Source organism: Trichosurus vulpecula, chromosome 4 (assembly GCF_011100635.1).
Source record: "Trichosurus vulpecula isolate mTriVul1 chromosome 4, mTriVul1.pri, whole genome shotgun sequence".
Lineage (NCBI taxonomy): Eukaryota > Metazoa > Chordata > Mammalia > Diprotodontia > Phalangeridae > Trichosurus > Trichosurus vulpecula.
The window spans coordinates 284,455,082-284,462,055 of record NC_050576.1 but is presented as its reverse complement, the minus strand read 5'-3'; positions in this window follow the sequence as shown (position 1 = coordinate 284,462,055).

Genomic DNA, 6,974 nt, shown 5'->3' with positions numbered 1-6,974 from the left:
CTGTCCCATTTACCCCTAGGCCCTTGTTCTCTTCCAGAGTGGGCCAACGGTATTACTCTTTATGTGCCATTTCAAATTTGTAAGGAGTACATGGGAACAGTAACTGGACCAACGATGCCCTCCTTGTTCTTCTGAGCAAACTTAGCTTTCCCTAGGCATTCCTTCTAGTATCTGTCAAAGTGACTATTTTGTTGCTCAATCTGAAGTCCCCTGGTGGCAAGGAGAGAAGGAGATTGGGGTGGATGATTGTGTGGGGAAATATTGTGCCAAAGCAGTCTTTCTTCACTGCCCCAGAGTGATAACATCTGGAGTAAAGAAGAAAATGCTAATGACTTTCTGAGAGCAGCCTGAATCATGCCTCAGTTACTAATTTGGTTACATTCTTCAAACCCAGGACAGTATATGACTCAGGTGACTTTGTAGGGAAGGGGAACCAAATGGAAACCAAGGTCATTGATGGACTTGGGGTAGGAGGTAGGATGGAGGGCCAAACATTTAGGAAGGAAATAACCATCACACTTCACAGAGAATACAACAGCAAATGGCTGGAAATGTAAAGTTGCGTCCTAGGGCTTTGGGAGTTTAGCCCCAAAGGATGATAGCATTGATGTTTCTTTAAGCTGCATATAACAGAAAGGGAGACTAGAGAAAAAGCAGTGTGTACTTTGTAAATAGACATATAGAATATAATTTGCGCAGAGTGGGGGTGGGAGGGGGTGGAAAAGCAGTTTTGTAGCTCTCTTGGGGTGAAAGTTGGAATTGTACCCAATGGATTCTATGAACACAGTGCCAAGAAAAATAGCAAGCATACATGGACATTTAACCAAAAAAGTCAAAAGCCTTCTGGGTGAGTTGAGTCAAGCTACCCTTAGAAACAAGCAGATCCTTTCTAGCACTGAATGGTAAATACAATGGGGGATCTGATAAAAAAAACTTTAATTTGTCTTGCTGGCACCAATGGCTTAATTACCCAAACTAATGTAGTTTAGGTCATTCACTGGCCCTATAAAATGGTCTACCTTTTCCCTCTCTCTTACCTAAAGGTTTATTTTTATTTTTAAAACCTACCCCAAAAAAGGAGGTGAAGGTTAGAATTGCTGGTTCCTGTCTGGAGAAGCTCAGCCTTCTTTCCTATCCCAGCTCTTGGTGTACTTGGGATAGCAGTAGAGTGAAGCTAGATCCTCACTCAGGCCATATGAGCCATAGTTCTGGTGCTGAACCCCACACCCAAAGAGGACTAGGATACGATGGGGATTTAGGGTATTTTTTTAAAGTTTTATCTTTAGGTGAACATTTCTCAACTGGTGCTGTTTGTGTTTTTGCAGAATTTGGTACTCTTCTGTAATAGAGACAAAGAAAATAAAAATACACATAATTTTAACATTCAGATTTTGTGTTTTTAGTGCTGAGACAGTCTTCAATACTGAGGTCCAAAAACAAAAGGTGGTATTATTCCCACAAGTTTACTTTAATAGGTCTTAGATTCTATCAGGGCCCTTTCCTGCTTCCAGTGACATGGTGGATTCAGTTTGAAATGGATTTTTTTCTCAGTTCTGGTGGTTTCCTCTATCATACCAGTCCTTCCAGTCCTTCTTCTTCTGTAATACAGTTTGAAATTAATAAACTTGCCACATTGAATATGGGGAACAGCAATGTTTGTGATTAGTCATAAAAGTCAATATAGGAAGATCAGACTGTGGCAGAGGACAGGGTTAATTATGGCATGGGGAGAAAATAAAATGAAAAGATTGAATGATGAACAGAGGGAAAATGAACTCAGATGAAGTAAAACGACCAACGGCTTCCAAAGGAAAGAGAATGAAACTTACTTTCCTCTCCTCTCAGTAGAGAAGTAGAATGTAGAATGTATGTCAGATGCAGTTGATGTTGGTTATTTTTAGAGTTAGTTTTGGAGGAGTGGAGGGGTGACATGAAGTGGTAAATGGCTGACACCATTTCCAAGCATTGTACATCAAGCACTAAGATGGTGCCATCCAAATACAGTGCTTACACTACCATTGCTGAGGAGAATAAATCCATAATCCATAAATCCAACCCAACAGATGGCCCTAGAAAGACCTTGTTAGTGTGTTGAAGCTAGCCATGATTATTGTCTTATTCTGGATCCTACCTCACAAAGACTGTACCATCATTTATGGTCTCTCTTTTCATTGCAAAGCAAAGTACTTGTCTGTACACATCAGAGGACATGCATGTATTTTGCCAGATGGGAATAGAGCCTATGTACAAGTCCTACATACATTTATCTTGTATTCCTACTGAAACAATGCAGTTCAGGGCAGGTGATCAACACTAGCATGATGGACTTAAATGAACTTTAATTGTGTCTTTGCAAATGCAAGTTTAACTAGGAACACATAGAATAAATTTCTCTGTTTAAAATGGGGAAGGGGGAATAAGGAGGGTCAGCATGCAAACCCAGCTCATCTGATGCAATCTCCCCTTGGAAGAGGCTATGGAGTTTCCAAGAGGACATGATGACCTGAAATGGAAGGGCACTGCTCCCTGAAATGGAGCATGCTTTGACATTCTCTGATTAGTTCTTGCCTGCTAACCACATAATTAAAAGACAGACCGTTGACTGACTCCTGAGCTGGAACTAGGGTAAATTGGACTGAATCAGACAAAACAAGTTCTTTGGTTGGAAAACAGAGAGGAGGATTATTTCAGTTAATTTTCTAACAAGCAGCTGACACTATATTGAACTTCTTTTTGAGCTTTTTTCTTTTTTTCTGCCTGATTCAAATCTCAATAATCATTATGCCTGATGGAACAGCAGAAGAAAAGGTAGTCATGCCAGAAAAGGAACCGCAGGAGAATGTCTGAAGGTGACAGATGGGAGAAGAATTGAAATCCCACTAGCAGAGTCTAGCATCCACCACCTGTAAGGGATTTTGCCAACATTTCATGTCTGTTAGGGGAAAATCTCCATCCCCACACACATTTTTCCCAATGAGAAAGGGAAAGAGATGCAAATTAAAGGAGTGTGCCTAAATAGTGTTGGGATGAAGGAGTAGAGATGGTCTCTTGTCTTTTTTTTTTGAGGGGGGGCGACAGGGCAATTGAGGTTAAGTGACTTGCCCAAGGTCATACAGCTAGTAAGTGTGTCCACTGTCTGAGGCTGGATTTAAACTCAGGTCCTCTTGTATCCAGGGCCAGTATTCCACCCACTGTGCCACCTAGCTGCCCTATCTCGTAATAATTATTATGATTAAAATTCGTATTTAATAGTGCAGGGCTTTAATTAAGAAAAATTTTATAATTCCTAATCTTTCCTGTTTCTTCTTGTTATAACGTAATTTTCTTGATCTGTCTCGTGATTGAGAGCTTTATGAAGAAGTCCTCTCCACCGTAATGATAAATCAGCTTCCTCAATGGCCACCTGTAGAGATACAGTAACCTCTTCAATGGCTGGCTGTAGTAATATGGTAGCCTCTTCAATGGTATATGTAGCAGGATGGTAGCCTCTTCAAAGATTGCCCCATATAACTGAGGTTTTCTTTTTTTGAAGGTAATGAGGATAGCTTCTTCCTATAGGATTGTAAAAGGATAGTTGGAAAAACTCTTTAAGAATGTTTCCACAGGGGCCGCTAGGTGGTGCAGTGGATAAAGCACTGACGCTGGAGTCACGTGGTTGAGAATTTGGAATTAAAAAAAAATTATGTCAAAAATAAAAGATTAAGAATGGACATCAGAGAAATTCAGTGCTGTTGAAAAGACACTCCTTTTTCTACTGAGTCCAAATTTCCCTAGAAATTTGGGGGCTTCAATTGGTTTCTCTTTCCTGTTGATGTTCCAACCGTTCTGTTGACATCACCTTTATTTTTAAAAGTTAATTCAACTGTGCATATTATGTACACATTATATCTTATTAAGCCAAGACAGAGAAGACTTTATTCACCTGTAGGCTTCAATTTTGTAAGGAAGACAATACTAGTTTACACTAATTTAGAACTTTTAAGTTTGCAAAGCCCTTTTCCTCACAATAACTCTGTTGAGGTATCACAGAAATTAAGAACTGAAAGACACCTCGAAGGTTATCTTCTCCAACTGGTAACTGACCCCAAATCTCTTTATAACATCTCTGGCAAATGGTCATATTTAAATCTTTATTTTATTTTTCAAAAAACTTTAAATATATTTTTATTAAGAATTTGATAATCATAAATAGATATTTCCATATGCGAAAGACAGAAAAGGAGAATTGCATTTAAAAGAGGCCTGCCAAGTGACTAGACCAGACAACTGAATTCTATAAAACATTGTAAGAATAATTTATTGCAATATTACATAAACTCTTTGCAAAAATAAGAAAAGAAAATCTATAGAATAATGACTATGACACCAGTATGATCTTCATACCTAAATCAGGTAAAGAGATGAAGGAGAAAATTAGCTATAGACAACTATACGTCACGAATAGCAATGCAAAAAATAATTAAAATGATTAGAAAGAGACTACAGCAGGTTAACAAAAATGTTAAATGCTATGAACAGGTTGGATTCATGCCTGGAAGACTGACTCAATATCAGGCAAACTCCAAACATGATAGACCATATTGATAATAAGAACCACAAAAATTTGACTACATCAATAGATGCAGGAAAAGTTTTTGATAAAATATAACATTAATTTCTGATAAAAATATTAAAAAGTATAGGAATAAATTGACCTTTCTTTAACATGGCTAACAGTATCTATTTAAAAAGAAAAGCCAGCATTACATGTAACTGAGACAAACTAGAGGTCTTTTCATTAAAATCAGGAGTGAAGCAAAGAAGTCCATTATTTTAATCCATTTATTTAGTGTTAGAAATGTTAGCTATAGTAATAAGATAAGAAAAAGAAATTGAGGGAATAAGCACAGATGGACAAACCATCACAGTTCCTCGTAAGAGGTAGGCACTTAATAAAGGCTCATTGGATTGATTGATCTCCTTTTAACCAGTCTTTCCTTTCTAATACATTCTTTGCATAACTGCCCAACTGATATTTCTAAAGTACAGGACTCACCATGTCACTTCTGCTCAAAAAGCTTCAGCGAAAGGTAGAGAGACTCAGTAAAAAAAGTAATGGATCTGGCATCAGAAGACTTTCATTTGAAACCTGGTTTCTGCCTCTTACTCCCTATGTGATGCTGGGCAAGTCACATGACTTCCATGGGTCTCAGTTTCATCTTCAGTAAAATCAGAGGTTGAAGTAGCTGATTTCTAAAGTCCTTTCCAGCTCAAAATCTATGATATTGTGATTCTGTGATCCACTCCCCACTGCCCCTAGGATAAAATACAAACCATTCAGCCTGGCATGCAAAGTGTCCTATAATCTGACATCAACTTACTTTCCAGACATTTCATATCATCCCTTTCCATCTCCTACTTCTGCATCATCACAAAGCCTTTCCCAATGGCTAGAATGCAGTCCTTCTTCATTTCCATTTCCCTCAGGAAGTTCAAATGCTGTCTCTCATACACTTACTAGCTGTGTGAAACTGGACAAATTCACTTAACATCTCAGCCTGTTTCTTCATCTGTAAAAATGGTATACAACACCTACCTAACAAGGTTGTGAGATAGCATACGTAAAGTGCTTTGCAAACCTTAAAGGGATATAAATGTTAAATAAATGATGATTCCCCTCCTGGTTGTGCTTTGACCCTGGACTTTATCATCATAACTCAGTTGCCTTCTCAACTGGTATCTTCTTTCACACCAGTCCTCTTTTCCCATTAGTGAGTTGCCTTCATGGGCCTCCATTGTATGGACAGGTCCAGGTCAGTCATTCTTCCTGGATTTTGCCACAATATCCCATAATAGGTACTTCCCCCCTTCAATCCCCTTTCCAGTTCCCTTCTATGTGTTGTCTTCCTCCGATTAGAATTAAGCTCCTTGAGAGCAGGAAATTTCTTTTTGCTTATATTTGTATCCTTAGCACTTAGCACAGTGCCTATAAGCACTTAATAAATAAATAGTTGTTCCCTGACTGTTGTCTAATGAACACTGACACTCACCTTTTGACATGGAGGTGAGGTGACAGACTCAAGGTGTAAAATAAGACACATTTTCAGAAACAGCCAGTGTGAGAATTTCTTTTGCTTGACTCTTCCAGTAAAGATGGGAGTGGGTAGGAGGACAAGAGGGGATGGAAAAGGAAGGAAGGAAGGAAGGAAGGAGGGAGGGAAGGAAGGAAAGAAGGAAGGAAGGAAGGAAAGAATGAAGGAAGGAGGGAAGATGAAGGAGGGAAGATAAAGGAGGGAAAGAAAAGAGGGAAAGAAGAGTGAAAGATCATTGAAGCTTTTTTTTTAAATTCTGAGAGCAAAAGACAGAAAGAACCACAAACAAGTAGGACACCTTTGAAAGCTACAGGTTGAACCTATTAAATACCATATTTTAAAAGAAAAGTAAAATGTACAAAAGAGAAATCCACAGTTTTATGTAAATCTTCTTTTTCTATTCATACATGTAATTTCTATTTTGTTTGTTGTTTAAAAATTTCAGAGAAAAAATGTGAGAAATACCATAGAAAAAGAGAGTGGTCCAACAGCCCTGGAGTATACGGGATACGGTTTCAATTTTTTTTAAAGGGAAGAAAAAAGAATAAAGATCATAAGCCAATGTGTTTCAATTCAACTTCTTTAAATTGTTAATAATGCATTCTTGTTTTGTTTTTTGGAGGGGGGAAGGCAGGGCAATTGAGATTAAGTGACGTGCTTAAGGTTGCACAGCTAGTAAGTGTGTCAAGTGTCTGAGCCCGGATTTAAACTCAGGTCCTCATGACTCCAGGGTTGGTGTTCTACTCATTGCACCACCTAGCTGCCCCTTAATAATGTATTCTTAAAGAAACAGTGAACATTTAGAATCTCATCTAATGTCCTAATCTTAAAGTGCCTGTTTTTAACAAATGGCAATTCATTCGATTTCTGTTCCTCTCAAACTCTTCCCATCTCTCTGCAGTC